Below are 16,550 nucleotides of genomic sequence, written 5' to 3' on the forward strand. Positions count from 1 at the left end.
GAATTATTTTGGTTTTCTAGATTAAGTTAGCTTTAAATATTGTTTTTGTTGTCGGTGATACTGGTAGGGGGTGACAGTGGTGGTAATAGTGGTGGTGGTGGTGATGGTGGTGGTGGTGTGTGTGTGTGTGTTTATTGTGTGTCTGTGTATCTTTGTGTCTTTTTGTCTCTGTGCCTGTGCTTGAGTGTGCAGGAGTCATCACACATTGTGGAAGTAAGAAGACAGTTTCCTTCTACCTTTATATAAGTTTCAGGGACCAAACTAAGATCTATGGTTTTGTTTTAGTTTTACAGCAAATGTTTTAACCAGCTGAGCCATAGTACCAGATGAAGAAGAGGTTAACTTTTTGGAAATCATGATTCCTGAAGATATTGTATGTATACAAATTTCCATTATAAGTAAAAAGAATGTTGTGATGTTTCTATAAGGTATATCATTTGTTTTGAAAGATGTTAACTGTTATTTACTTTTTAAGATGCCTTTTAAGAGGATATATTTTTAAAAAGTAATGTCTGAAATTGCTTGAAAAAAGTCCTGTTCTGTGATTCTGCATATGATAGTGGGATTAGGCAAGTGACTGATGGCTTGATCTGCCAGAGACCAACCAGAGAACTGCTAACTTTTTGGATGTGAGCCAAAGGTTGCTTTTGGGGTTAAGATAAGCCATTAATCTCCTGACTGAAACAAGAAGTCTAGACATCAAATTGCTCTGGCATAGTATGTGTCAGAGCTGTTGTGGATTGACTGCATTCTAATTTTGGACACTGTGTATTCTGAGAATTGCAAAGGTGTCTTGGACACAAGTATAGCCTGGTTGTCATGGCTTGACTATGGCAGCTGATCAGAGAATGTTATCTAAGGTAAGTTTGGGATTTGCATGAATTTTTTTAAAAATTGGTTACCAATGGAAAGAAAGACCTGCATAATAGGTCTAACTTGTTTTATTCATGTGTAAGGACATAATAAGGAATCATAAGCTGGTATTAGGCTTTGTTGCTGATCCTCTGAGAGGTTGTGAGAATCCTTAAGAAGGAGGACCCTAGGGTGGTTGATCAATCCTCACTCAGAAAGCAAATGGGATAGATATCGGAAGAGAGAGAAAACAGAGAACAGGACAGAAGCCTATCACAGAGGGCCTCTGAGAGACTCTACCCAGCAGGGTATCAAAGCAGATGATGTGACTCATAGTCAAACTTTGGGCAGACTGTAGGAAATTTTATGCAAAGAAGGGGGAAATAGAAAGACCTGGAGAGGACAGGAGCTCCACAAGGAGAGCAACAGAACCAAAAAATCTGGGCTCAAGATTCTTTGCAAAGACTCGTACTCCAACCAAGGACCATGCAAGACTCAGATGTAGTCCATGGCAGGTCAGTGTCCAAATGGGTTCCCTAGTAAGGGGAGCAAGGGCTGTCTCTGACATAAACTCAGTGGCTGGCTCTTGGCCATGTCCCCCTGATGGGGGAACAGTCTTAGGCCACAGAGAAAGACAATGCAGCCAGTCCTGATGAGACCTGAGAGGCAAGTGTCAGATGGAAGGAGAGGAGGAATTCCCCTATCAGTGGACTAAAGGAGAAGCATGGGAGAAGAGGGAGGATGAGATTGGAAGGAGACAAGGAGGGGGCTATAGCTGGGATAAATTGTAATAATAGTTTTTTTTTTTAGGTCACTGAGAGAGTCACTTGAGACTGCTGTGTGCTGATCTCTATGAACTGGAAGGCCCACTCAGACAATAGGAGAGTTTTCTAAAGAGCCAGGGTAAACTAAAGGAAAAAAAAAAAAAAACCCTACACAAAATCTCACCATTGTTGGGTAAGTTTGTATAAAGGTGCTTGTCACCATAACTGATGAAGTGAGTATGATCCTTGGAATTTATATGGTGGAAGGAGAGCACTGACTGCTAAAAATAGTCATTTGATCTCCACACACATGACACACACATGTAGTTCTCCATGACCAGCCACTGTCTCATGTAGACTCAATAGTAATAAGTAAATAAATCTAATTTAAAAATCCAAAAGCCATCTAAATGAGTACTCCCCAGGCCCAACAGTCTTCAGAACAACCATATAACCCTTAGAGAAAAGTAAAGGCTGCATGCAATGCTGGAATTGGAATGCTGATGCCTTCCATTTGATTTTCCTCAAAACTCTTTTATTTGTCCGTTCTTTCAAGTGTTTCAAGGTAGAAAGATGAGTAAAACTAAATTCTTCTCTCAGTGACTTAACAATGCAACAGAGATGTTTACATCAAACAAAAATCTGTCACCAAGAGAACAGTGAAGCATTTGGAAATAGAGATTGCTGTCTAAAAATCCAACAATCTTAATTTTCTTATATTGCTTCACATATTTTTGTAATCCACTAATTCATTAGCTACCTCTCTTATAGTTTGTGAACAATAAAAAGTCTATTCTCTAGCCTAACTCATTTATGCTCTTCTAGACAATTGCATCCTGAATGTTTGTATGACAATGTCTCACAGGAAGTTTAAATGAAACCAACTGTTTTATCCTCAAAACATGACACCTGTGAAGTGACATAGTTGGACTAGTTTTAGAACATTCAATGAAGAGCCAACCTGATCATGGAATCCACTAAGATTCTCTTTCCATTATAATTTTAACTTGTTTCTGTGATTAGTTGTTTTCTGTCCCTCTTGATTCACATGTTACAGATTGGCATCTCATGGACAAAGATCCAGCTGAAAATTAACATGTATGAAATAGAACGGGAGAAAACAGGTTTGATAGAAGGGAAGGTTGAGCTGAGCAACAGAACCATTACTTACATCTGTGTTGTAGGCGGTGATTAATATTTACTATAGGTTTATCTTCCAGTAAAGCTTGCTGTTAATCTTAAACAGCTGTATAACCAAATCACCACACAGAGACTGGGTTTTTAGTTAACCTAGAACACAATGCTGGGCAACATTTACTCCCTCCTAAACCTCCAAGCCCTCAGTTTCCTAACATTTAGATTTCCCACATTATACTTGCTTTTTGTGAAATCTTAGGTCTAATTCATGCTCCATGTCCTCCAAGATCTATCCTCCAGCTCTCTCTCCTCGCTCTTCTTTCGCTCCTTCTCCTCCCACCCTTTCCTGCTCTCTAGCTCCTCCCCTCTTTCCTGTCCTCTGGCTCCTCCCATTGCACAACATTGTATCTAGTTGCTTTATTTTGTCCTGTTTACACAAGAGTTGAGACAGGATGCTTATAATGAGTATCACAATGCAATATCGGGATTGAAACCAGAGAGTTGGGGGTAGGGAAATCCAGCATTTGAATTAACAAGGGTAAAGCATATACATTTTTTCTTTTTTATTTTTATTAATTACAGTTTATTCACTTTGTATCCCCCCATAAGCCCGGCCCTCCCCTCCCTCCCCCTTCTTCTCTCTTGCCCCTTCCTCTTCCACTGATAGGGGAGGTCCTCTTCCCCTTCCTTCTGATCTTAGTCTATCAGATCCCATCAGGAATGGCTACATTGTCATCTTCTGTGGCCTGGTAGGGCTGCTCTCCTCTCAAGGGGAGGTGATCAAAGAACAGACCTATCAGATTATGTCAGAGGCAGTCCCTCTTCCAGTTACTATGGAACCCACTTGGATACTATGCTGTCATGGCAACATTATATCAACACATCTGACTTCATAAAAATCCTAAAAACTAATGAGGCTCCTTAGGGGTCCCACATGGGACAGGAATATTAGAAAAGTCTCCTTGTTTTACACTTTTTTCTGTTTTCTTTGCAATCATCTTTTTATAGATTTCCAAGTAAATTTTTTTCGAAGTCTTCAGGGATTTTCTAACTCTTCTTTCCCTCTTCTGCACAGTCTTCTGCTAACTCAAACAAACTCAAACTCAAACAAATACCATAGCTTAGAATACCTCCATCCCCAGAAGGAAAAGACTTAAAAAGGACTTTTTAAACTTATACTTCTCTAATTTTCAAACTTCTTGTTTACCACTGCTCCTGGACCCAGCCTACATGCTAGCAACATGGAAATCCATGCAGTCTCTCAGTGTGCTCTGTTGTTCTGTGTGTCTGGTCTAGTCACCTGCGAAGGTTTCTCTTGCCATGACCTACCTGCTGAGTTCATTCTGACTATTTGCCTGAAGTTTGTTTCTTACAGTGTTTCTCATCTTCATTTTAGGACAAAGTGAAGTGGCATCACTACTGTGTGCTCTCATAGTTAGCTGTGATCATTTGCTTATGTCTTTTTTCATACTCTAGGATGTGAAAACTAAACCACTAACATGTGGTTGTATCTGTATGTTATAAATAAAAAAAAACCAAAATCATATTGCATTCATTACTCTTACAACAATTTCTGGTTTAAAAGTATGTGCCAATTATTTTATGTTGCTCTGATAAAAATTTCAAGAAAAGAGGCAGCTTATTGAGAAAGAATTAATTTGATTAGGCAGTTCCAGAAGCAAGTCCATAATGGCTGGGGTGACATAGCAGCAGGTGGCTGAAGAGGGAATCTGAGACATCATATCTCACCTGCTCAAAGGTAAAAGAGAGCAAACTGGAACCTTCAGTGACATAGTTCCTCCAGAAAGTTCCATGTCCTAAACATTTTACAATCTCTCCAAACAGTGCCACCAGCTAGGAACCAAGTGCTCAAATACATGAGATTATGGGGGACGTTTCTCATTCTAACCACCACAAGTTATATGCTTAAAAATGTTCAAGAGAACAGGGTAGGGTGGTATGTACTTGTAATCTCAGCTGTTTGTTGTCCAAAGGCAAGATGATCAGGAATTTGAGGTCATTTTGGGCAAAATGGCAAAGATACACACATACTCTCTCTTTCTTTCTCTCTCTTAAAAATAGAGGGAGATGGTGGAAGCCTTTTGTATACTATAAATTATTTTCTATTCACTAGCCATGATTGTTTCATAGTTAAGGGCTGCAAGAATGCTATGTCTGCAACACAGAAGAATTGGGCTTTTGTGAATTTTACTCTATTCCTTTTATGGATTTTTATTAAGATATAAGAAAAATCAGACATTAATAATTTTCACATACAGATATTTAATAGTCCTACCTGGTAAATCCTAAAACTGTGAACACAAGTGGACCTTTAATGTATGTTTCACTCAGAGCCCCTTGGGCCAGTTGGGCAACCACTGTGAGACTGATTTGCAAATGTGTAAAAAGTATGTCAGCAAGTGAGTAGTGTGGGATAGTGCAGGGGTTGCTTTTTTGAGCAAACAAAAGTTAAGAAGGTGTAATAGTAGTAGTTACTTTCAGGAGACAAATCCATAAAAACTACACCAAGCACCACCGGCTATGTTCAGAGAATGCAGATGCCTCCTGGAGGACACGGCAAGAAGGAGAAGTCAAAATGTTGTATTTTTGGATATCAAAGCATGGCAGGTTGGAGATCCTAGGTACAAGAACAAAGTAAGATGTTCTTGTCACTGTAGGAATCAAGTCTGTGAGAGAGTAACCACAAGACCAGCACTGCAGGCCTGTACTCCCCCACAGTGCCAGTGCGCAGGTACTGCCTTCAGCCTGCACTTCTCTTTAGGTACAGGACCGCCGGAACTGCCGGTGAAGGACGGGAGCTGGGGCTTGTGAAATGACCTTCAGCATTAGGGGAGATATGAATGATCATTAAACTGTATGTCAGTCTGGGTTCTGGGAATTTCAGTGTTTATAAAGTTTTATTAAATTTGATAAAATGTGTTTCATTAAATTTAAATTCAAAATGTTTAAACTTGAAGAAATTTATTAAAACTCTATTCTGCTAGTAACTGAGTTACTGAAAAATACCTGAAGTTTCTATTTAGGGAATTTGTTTTGTAAATACACTGAAAACAAATTATTTAACTTGTTTCCATCTTCCTGTCTGCAACCTGTGTGCTGTATAATTCAGAAGAGTAAAGAAGCAGGAAGGAAAAGATGCACTTAAAAACAAGCCTTTCTCCTTTTCTTCAAAATGAAAGCCTACGGGGGAAACACTAAGAAAAAAGAAGGGACCCGGATGGCATTCAGAGGAAATAATAAAAGGACCTTTTGTCCAAAACAAAGGTACAACTGCAATGATATGTTGGCAGCATCTTTCTGTCTCAGAACCTGGCCTTTGTGGCTGTGCAGGGCTGGGGGTGCTCTGGCAGTAGGGATGTGGAGGAGGCACGGCTCCCTAGCGTACACCACTTGAACTGTAACCATTAATGGAGATCACTGTAGAGTAAGTGATGCATGGCTTTTGCAAGGTTTCCATCTTTTGTTCATCTCTATCTGGAGCCTGTAGAAGGCGTTTGACCATTTATAGACCGGGACAAAAGCTCAAAACATAGTGCTATGCATCATAATCAAATTATGATTAAACAGCTTTTATTTCTTTGTAGCTATATAATATTGTTCAGTTCTTTAGCAATCTATTTAGAACTAAGGGGCGGTGGTACCTTACTGTATGTAATAAAGCACCACTGAGTTTTTGCTGCATTGACCACAGTCTTGATTGCTGAGTAGAAGTGTTTACTTCAAGAGTGGGAGGGATTTGATTAAGTCTAGTTTGTTTTCTTTCCTTGATGTCCCTTCCCTCCAGCCTTTAATATAAATAAGCCACTGCTCGTAATTTCTTCCTGCTCATTCTTATCGCTTATGGAGCTAACATGATCCTCAGAAAGCAGTTCCATTCATTTGATGTGACCAGGTAAAGTCAAAAGCTTCCTGCTTCCCCAGCACTGGCGACTCCTTCACTGTTTGCTCCTCAACTCTGATCAGGGAAAACCACACAGCTGTGTCATCAGATAAGTTATTCATGTAAGGATGTAAATATGAGAAAGAAGGCAGAGATGAAAGGGAAGGGAAGAAATTTGACAGTGGAGGAGAGCAGGAGAAAAAAAAAGCAAACACTGAAGAAAAGGAAAAATCAACAGGAAGAAGAGAACAAGAAAAACATCATGGGGGAGTGACTGAGAGAAAAAAAGGAAGCCAGAGAAAGGGTGAAACAGCAAACTGAGGCTAGCTTCCACCATGGTGCAGGTGGGTGCAGTCTTCTGCTGTCGGGGGCCTCTGAAATGCTCTCCATAGCTTTGCCCAGCACAAGTCCCACCCTGCCCCCCAATACCACCATTAATGATGAAGGAAGCCTTAGCTGCAGAGGTGGCATTTTCTCCTAATTTAATTTTCAGTTACTGAACTCAGTTACTGACTCCTTAGAGCCTGAGGGAGGATGAGCCTTTGTTAAAGCCCTGGCTGTTAACTTTCACTTTCTTTTCAACCTCATTATATTTCCTGAGGTTTAGTTCTAGACCTAAAGCGCTGTGCTGTGGCTAAACTCTGTAAAATAACGTTTTGGGTGAAAAGTAACACTTAGAAAAATGTCACACAAATTTTGACTTCAGTTGTATCCAGTGATGTCACCAAATGTATTTCTAGCTCAGATGACTCTAGTAATAGGGTATTAAATTGGTCACGGACTTAGTGGAAGCCCTAGCTTGTGATTTCTCCTTTATGGCATCCTGCAGTGCAATGATGAACCAGAAAAACTTCTTGTCTGGTGAGACCTTTATACGCATATTCAATGAACAGCACACCCAGGCAGTCAGAGGCTTCACAGTAGGCTTTGAGAGGGGGCAGCTTACCTGGCAGAGTCCAAACAGGGCATAACAAATTCTTAATGAATTGTCATAGCATTTAAATGACATTTCCTGTGAGTACAGGTCTTTCTTTTTCTTTTGTTCATCTGAGGAGGATTTTTTAAAAGCCGAGAATATTAAAAATGATGTTTTGAAATGTATTTGCAATGACTAAAGATTAGAATGACAACTACAACTGTTTAACTCTGGTCAACTGTGCATAAAGACCAAAATAATTTCTGTAGAATGGACTGTAATCACTCTCTCCTGCTATGACCAGTAGGGGTGTCACCATGCTGACCCAGTCTCTGGCCTCTGGCTTGTTAACCTCCTCCCAACAGCACAATCAGGAAGTTCTGTTGACTTAAGTGCCCTTCAAGCCCTGTTGTCATTTGTCTCTCTTCTGCTGGCCTTTGTGACAGGCTGTTCTGTCTGTGTTGGTGTTGTGATCTGTCTTTTGTGTGTTGAAGAAAGATGGACCCATGCAAATCATCTATGTGGAGCAGGTTCTTTCTGTGGGGAGTAAAGTCTGATTGGACACCCATGCCTTTGCATTGCTGGTGTAATGCCCACATTTACACTTTCTCTAAACAACAATAGCTACATTCTACTGAGAAATTATTTCTTGACTGACCTTATAAAATACAGTTCTGTGAAAGAGTCTTTATTGAGATAGAGTCTTAGGTAGCTCATATTGGCCCCAAAGTTGCTACATAGCAGAGTCTCAACTTATGATCTCTTGCCTCTGTTTTCTGACAGCTAGGATTACAGGTATTTACCACTATGTGCTACTGGGAATTGAACCCAACCCAGGGACTTGTACATGCTCTCCAAGCACTTTACATACAGGATTTACATTCCTGTCCCCTAAAAATAATTTTTAAAGATTATATGGATGTTTAGATTCCTAAAAGTTTTATATTTTATGATTCTTAATATTGTAAAGATTAGCTTTATTTGGTAGAAATGTAGGTCAGATTTTATTTGAGCTCTGTCTTAAAGAGAAGACTTAAAAATATATACAGTAAAGATTATACTTTAAATTGGGTATGGTGAAGCTTTCAAGCTTAAGGCAGGATGATCTTGAGTTTCAGGCCAACCTCAGCTACATAATGACAATATTTTCTCAAAAGCATAAAGATATACTATTGTAATAAATTAAAAAATAAATGAATGTTGGACTATATAATGTTTATTATTATTTGCACTGTAATTATCATGGTGGTATTACCTAACCCTCTATCACAGATAATAAGACACAGATACCTGTTAGATTTTATAATTGCCTTATTTACCTTGGACCAGGCAGATATTCCTACCTATGCTGTCTGAATCATCTCACCATCCATCTCCTAGCCTCTATCCAATGCCATCCTCCTTAACTATCCTATATTCAATCCATAATCTTATCAATACTTGCTTTTATTCTTCATCTGGGCCCTTTGATGCCATTATTGGAGTCCTTCTTCTCTAGGCTAATTTATCGTGGCATCCTTCTCCTTCCTCTCTTCCCATTCATCTGTCTCTCATGATTCTCTCTTGAACCCAAAAGCCCAAGAACTTTAGCCATGCCTAGTTCTTTCTGCCCTGCCCAAGTATAGGCTATTTAATTAGCCAATCAGATAGATTTACACAACAGGCTAGGTGTACCCAGATCTTGTATGTGTGTGTGTGTGTGTGTGTGTGTGTGTGTAACCAGATCTTGACAGTAACATGCATCAGACCAAATTCCAACAACATTCATATCATGAACCATTTATTACAATATGCATGGGTTTTAGAAAGAACCCACTTGATTTTTCTGGTTTTGTCTTTGTTGTTTTCTGCTTATTTTATTTTCACAAATGCTGCTTACAACCTAGTTCCCATACTTCATTACCCCCCAACAGATAAACACATCACTTGAAAACCAGTTCTCTAGATTTTTGGAAAAAATAGGCACAATGGATTAAAAAAATCATCGTTAATGGGAAACAAGACATAAACACACACGAATAATCCTCATTTTAAACAACACACAATAAAGTTGTTGTTATATTGAATTATTTACTTCTTTTTCAGTAATCAGGAATGGATCCCAAGAACATACAAGTCAAGTTCTATACCACTGTACTATATCTTCAGCCCTTCTTTTTTTATTTATTATTTTTAAATTTTTTATTAGTTACATTTTATTAACTTTGTATCCCACTCCATCATTCCTTCCCAAACCCTCCCTCCTCCCTCCCTCATCTCCTCCCTGCCCCTTTCCAAGTCCACTGATTGGGGAGGACCTCCTCTTCTTTTATCTGACTGGCTGCAAAGTCCTCCTCTGTGGCCTAGCAGGACTGCTCCTCCCTTGGGGGTGGGGAGGTCAAAGAGGCTGCCATTGAGTTCCTGTCAGAGATAGTCCCTGTTCCCCCTACTATGGGAAACCAATTGGTTACTGAGCTTCCATGGGCTTCATCCGAGCAGAGGTTCTAGGTTATATCCATACATGGTTCTTGGTGGAGTGTCAGTCTCAGCAAAGACCCCTGTGCCCAGATATATTTGATCCTTGTGGAGTTCCTATCCTTTCCACTTCATACAAACTCCCTCTTATTTCATATGATTCCCTGCACTCTGCCGAAGGTTTGGTTATGAGTCTTAGTATCTGCTTTGATACACTGCTAGGTAGAGTCTTTCAGGGGCCCTGCGGTAGGCTCCTGTCCTGTTACTTGTTTTCTCCTATGTCCAATGCACCTAACATTTGTCTTTCTAGGTGAGGATTGTTCATCTTACCTAGGGTCCTCTTTCTTGTTTATCTTCTTTAGGTGTATAGCTTTCATTATGTTTATCATATCTTATAGGACTATATGAGTAAGCATATATCATGTGTGTCTTTCTCCTTCTGGGATACTTCACTCAGAATGATCTTTTCTAGATCCCACCATTTACCTGCAAAGTTCATGATTTCCTCATTTTTGATTGCTGAATAGTATTCCATTGTGAAAAAAAAAAAAACACCACAATTTCTGGATCCATTCCTCCGTTGAGGTTGTTTCCAGGTTCTGGCTATTACAGAAAAATCTGCTACAAACATGGTTGACCAAATGTCCTTGTGTACTTGAGCAAATTTTGGGTATATGCCTAGGAGTGGTATAGCTGGATCTTGAGGAAGCACTATTCCTAATTGTCTGAGAAAGTGCCAGATTGACTTCCAAAGTGGTTGTACCAGTTTACATTCCCAGCAGCAACGGAAGAGAGTTCTCCTTTCTCCACAACCTCTCCAGCATGTTGTTACTTTAGTTATTCTTCTTAGCCATTCTGATGGTGTAAGGTGAAATCTCAGGGTCATTTTGATTTGCATCCCCCTGATGACTAAGGATGTTGAGCATCTCTTTAAGTGTTTCTCTGCCATTCTATATTCCTCTACAGAGAATTCTCTGTTTAGCTCTGTTCCCCATTTTTTTAATTGGATTACTTGATTTATTGCTTTTTCACTTCTTTAGTTCTTAATGTATTCTGGATATCAGCCCTCTGTCAGATATAAGGTTGGTGAAGTCCTTTCCCAGTCTATAGGTTGTCCTTTTCTTCTGATGACTATGTCTTCTGTTTTATAGAAGCTTTTCAGTTTCATGAGGTTCATTTATTGATTGTTGCTCTTAGAGCCTGTGCTGTTGGTGTTCTGTTCAGGAAGTTGTCTCCTCTGCCAATGAGTTCTAGGCTGTTCCCCACTTTTTCTTCTAACCGATTTATAGTATCTGATTTTACGTTGAGGTATTTGATCTACTTGGGCTTTAGTTTTGTGCAGGGTGATAAATATGGATTTATTTGCATTTTTCTGCATGTAGACATCCAGTTGGACCAGCACCATTTGTTGAAGATGCTATCTTTTTTCCATGTAATGGTTTTGACTTCTTTGTCAAAAATCAAGTATTCATATGTGTGTGGGTTCATTTCTGGATCTTCTATTTGGTTCCATTAATCTTTCTTTCTGTTTCTATGCCAATACCATGCAGTTTTTATTACTATTGCTCTGTAGTACAGCTTGAGATCGGGAATGGAGATACCTCCAGATGATCTGTTGTTGTACAGGATCGTTTTGGAGATTCTGGGTTTTTTGTTTCTCCATGTGAAGCTGAGAATCTTTCTTTCAAGGTCTGTAAAGAACTCCTCAGCTCTTCTTTATTTATTTTTTTAATTTTTAATTATGCTTTATTTAGTTTGTATCCTCCCTCTTGATTAGTTTCTTTAGGTGCACAGATTTTAGTAGGTTTATCCTATATTATATGTCTATATGAGTGAGTATATATCGTGTGTGTCTTTTTGCTTTTAGGATAGCTCACTCAGGATGATCCTTTCCAGATCCCACCATTTACCTGCAAATTTCATGATTTCCTTGTTTTTCATTGCTCAGTAATATTCCATTGTGTAGATGTACCACAATTTCTGTATCCATTCTTCAGCTGAGGGTCATCTGGGTTGTTTCCAGCTTCTGGCTATTACAAATAAATTTGCTGCAAATATGGTTGAGCATATGGCCTTATTGTGTACTTGAGCAAATTTTGGATATATGCCTAGAAGTAGTATAGCTGGATCTTGAGGAAGTGCTATTCCTTGTTGTCTGAGAAATCACCAGATTTATTTTCAAAGTGGTTGTACCAGTTTACATTCCCACCAGCAGTGGAGGAGAGTTCCCCTTTCCTCGCAACCTCTCCAGCATGTGTTGTCACTTCCTCAGCCCTTATTAAAATATTATTTTAAGTTATGATGTAATTTTGATGTCCAGAATGGTTTCTACCTTACATTCCTCTTGTCTGAACTTTTGCATTAATAGGATGGCAAAATATTTGCCATCATGACAGCTTAAGAATCAAACTTAATTGCTGAGTTTGAAGAGTCTGACAGAAACAGACCCTCTACACTTTAAGTAAGTTTGTGAGTAAGTGCATGGTTATGTTTTTAAATAGTTAGTATGTTATTTAACCTTCAAAAATCACATTGTAAAGTAAAAGGTTTATTAACTGAGGAAAGTGAGGCTAGATACAGGCAATTTGCTTCAGGTTGTGATAGGTTGGCAGGTATTGTTCTGGGTTCTACAAATGACTCTCCACCCACTTCAGTGAGATAGAGCCAATCAGAATAACCAGGGAGCTCTTTCTTACCACACAACCTCCCTCTTCTCCCACATGCCTCAAGCTCCATACCACTATCTATTGCTTAAACTGAAGGGAAAGGAAAAGGGTGATGGAAAGAATGTAAGAGGCCAAGGTCAGTGAGAACCAGAGCCTAATAGTGTCATCGGCCAAAACTGCTGCAGTCATGAACTCAGCATTTGTGGCTATGTATATGGGACCTGCATAAGATCAAACCAATCAGCATGGAGAGGGGAAGAGTTCATGACTCCCAGCCCTAACTGAGAACTACAGACATTTTATGTCTTCTGGTTGGGGGGGGAGACAGTTTTCTTTAAAGGAATGGCTCTTTGGCCATGTTGTAGTGGATGGACCCACACACAGAAGTATATGGACAGAACAGCTTGGAGTTGATGAGCTTTAAATTTTTTTAAAAAAAGGAAGACAAGAAGTTGGTGTAAGAGGTGGAAATAAACTTGGATGGGGATAAGGGAATTGTTGTGGATAAATATAATCACAATATGTTGTATGAAATTCGACATATAGTCATTAATTAATTAATCACAATTTAATTAAATTTAATTAAAATATTTAAAAATAAATGTTAGCCGTATTGGTGAACTCTTGATTTTACTGAGAGACCCTGATCCAAAATAGGTGGAAGCAAGTGAGCAAAACTCCAGATGTCAACCTCAGGCCTCCAAACATGGACAGCTCCTTCCACATTCGAATGTGCATACACAAATGACCACACACTTCACACAGATGCATATGTTTGTTTGTTATCTGATTGGATCTTGCATAGGTTTGATCTCCAGAACGCAGAGAGGAAAATGTTGATGTTGTGGTTCAAATTTATATCATATTTATATTCTGCCAGGAGGATCTCAGGCTCACACTAGGCAGCATAAGTCAGGCCAAGAGAGACCTCTCAAACCAAGGTGGATTGCTGGGCATAACAGCACATGCCTGTAATCCTGTCCTTGGGAGGTGGAAGCTTGGTTTTAGGAGCTCAAGGGCAATTTCATGGTTTTAAAACATTTAAGGTCAGCTTGGGTTCCAAGAGACACTGTCGCAAAAAAGAAGAAGAAGAAGAAGAAGAAGAAGAAGAAGAAGAAGAAGAAGAAGAAGAAGAAGAAGAAGAAGAAGAAGAAGAAGAAGAAGAAGAAAAAGAAAAAAAGAAACACTTAAAGGCAGGGTCCATGCCCAGCAAGAAATGGCAAACACAAAATGAACTCAGTCTCAGTCATATTTTTGAGGATTGTTTTTCCTTTCATTTTACTTTGTTTTGGCATTTATTGCCTTGCTGATCTTTTGTTTGTTTATTGCAGTTTCTGATTTAGTGTATATGTTTCTCACCAATTTTCTTTTTGTTGTTATTTTGTTTTTGTTTTTTTTTTTTTTGCTTTTCTATTCATTCGTTCATTCATCTATCTATCTATCTATCTATCTATCACCTATTTATTTATTGTACAGTCCGAATCCTTCTTTTTGTACACTAGGCCACGAATTCATATGGAATGGGCTCCAGAAGCTCAGGCTCCTTCCTCAGAAAGTCCTCACAAAGTGTGTTTCTCTGGGGTTGGGGTCGCAGGCTGGTGCATCAGCTGAACCAGGTGTCCTTCTCTGGCTTCTTTCTTCTTCTGGTGGTTCTCCTTTACGTCCTTCAGGACGCTGTCCTGCTCCTGATGTGCTCAATGCGCAGGTTGATTCTCTTGCCGAGGGTCTTGCCCTTAACCTTCTTGCTCACAATAATGCCCAGGGCATGTTGGCTGGCGTTGTAGACTCCTTTGGTTTTGCAGTGGTAACACTTATGGGGCATTCCTTTTTGAACACTGCCCATTCCCTTGATGTCTACAACGTCACTTTTGTTGTTGTTTTGTTTTTGTAGATTTACATGTATGTGGCCAAAGGAACAGCTTCGCGCTCCCTAAAAGGTCTGGAGAACATAGAGCGAGTGCCCCTCCTCTTTCCCTTTGTGTTTGCTTACTCTGCAGGTACTGCACGATGGCTGCTGCGGCCAGAAGCTGTTGTTTGTTTGGGTGTTTGGGTGTTTGGCTGTCTGTTCTTTCTAAAGACAGAAAAAGGAGGTGTAGAATTGAATGAGTGTGGAGGTGGAAAAACCTGGTAGGAAAGAGGGAAGGGAAACTGATCAATACATTTCATAAAAATTATTTTCAATAGAAAATAAAAAATAAGTAAACAGCACTCTCTAAAATCCGCTAAAGTGGAGAACTGATAAGGTTGACCTCAGACTTCCACACATGCGCAGACATGTGGGTGAATACCCCATCCCCAACAACTGTTAATGGAAGAAATTTTTATAAATTTTTTGATATTATACTATAATTATATCATTTCCCCCTTCCTTGCTTCCCTCAAAATTCTCACATATACCCTTCCTTACTCTCTTTCAAATTCTTATTCTGCTTTTTTATTAATTGTTGTGGTTGTTGCTGCTACTGCTGGTGCTGGTGGTGGTGGTGTTGGTGGTGTATGTGTATGTGTGTATTCCTTAATAGGTAAGTACAAACTGCTCAGTATGTGTAAGGATACATGTGTATATGGATTCAGGGCTGATGATTTGGTACTGGATGACTAATAGCTGTGCTCTTCCTTGGAGAAGACTATTCTTCCTGCTCTCAACATTTCTTAGTTTCCTGTAGTTCTTTGTCTGGGGCTAAGGGCTTTGTGAGCATTCCCTCTCTCATGTTAACATGTTTGTCTGTTGATGTCCTCCAGCAACCCACAGCTTTCTAACTAGATTTAGATCTGCTCAACAAGGAGGAAATCATGTCTCCTTTTGGAAACAAAGCCAAATAAATGCCCAGGGATGCTCAAGTTAAGGATCTTGGAGAGGAATATACAACTTAAACTTTAGTAGCCCAGAATAACCCCTAACTATACTCTTAATATTTATCTTTATACCCACAGCTAAGTGCAGTCCTCACCCCTCATCTAGGAAACCTGTCTTTGCAGTGGATGGAGACTATTGTGAAAACCACAAGTTATCAAAATGGAGAATTATAGAGGCCATCCCTAACTGATCCATCTATAACACAACTCCTGCACCTTAGGCTCAGAGATCATGGTGAAAGAGAAGGAAGAAAGGCAGAAGATCTGGAAATTTGCTCTGAGACTGTGTCTCTTAGGAATGTCGGAAGTTCACCCAGAAAATGTCATCAACTGTCTAAAGGAAGGAATTTAAAACATGATACAGACGTGGATCTGATTCTTTAAAATTGAGTATAAATGATTACATGTGGAGTAACCAATATTTCAGTGATGAAGTCTGGACTTCCACACTGTTCTTGCACCATCAGAAAGTCACGCTTTATCTGCAGTTCCTGAGTAGAGTAAGAAGGATTGAGCAATGTCATGAGTCAGGGCTTTTCCAGAGAGCCTGGGTTCAATACTGGGAACCCAGTGGTCCACAACTGTCTGTAACTCTAGTCCCAGTGGGTCTCACGCCCTCTCCTGCCTGCCACAAGTACTGGATGCACATGCTCCACAGGCATACATGTAAGCAAAAACTCATTTACATAAACTCATATTTTTGTTTTACATTTAGTTAGAGTATGAATGCAAAAATATGGATACAAACAATAGAGCTGATCTTTGTGGATTTTCAGCATTACCTCTAGAAAATACTTTACACTTGTCCCTCTTCAAGCCTGCAACAGCAGCACTTTCCCAAAAAATTCTTACTGGTATTTTCTTCCCCAAACACTTTCCAGCTCACATTTTATTAGCTTATTTGGTGTTTAATTACATTGTACTTGTGAAAGAATGACAGCATCACCTTTAAGAACAAATATGGCTAATACATATGGTGAGAGAAGTCTAGGGAATCTGTGTAA

At 39.5% G+C, this 16,550-nt stretch overlaps 1 long non-coding RNA gene across 1 annotated transcript; it reads left to right on the forward strand.

Moving 5' to 3' along the window:
• Positions 1–289: 289 nt before the first annotated feature.
• On the forward strand, positions 290–16,199 carry LOC132654207 (uncharacterized). The gene is made up of 3 exons (XR_009591846.1): positions 290–373; positions 1,663–1,809; positions 15,625–16,199. It is a non-coding gene; the product is annotated as an uncharacterized LOC132654207 (long non-coding RNA).
• Positions 16,200–16,550: the final 351 nt, after the last annotated feature.

This window comes from Meriones unguiculatus, chromosome 5 (genome assembly GCF_030254825.1).
Source record: "Meriones unguiculatus strain TT.TT164.6M chromosome 5, Bangor_MerUng_6.1, whole genome shotgun sequence".
In the NCBI taxonomy this organism is placed as follows: domain Eukaryota; kingdom Metazoa; phylum Chordata; class Mammalia; order Rodentia; family Muridae; genus Meriones; species Meriones unguiculatus.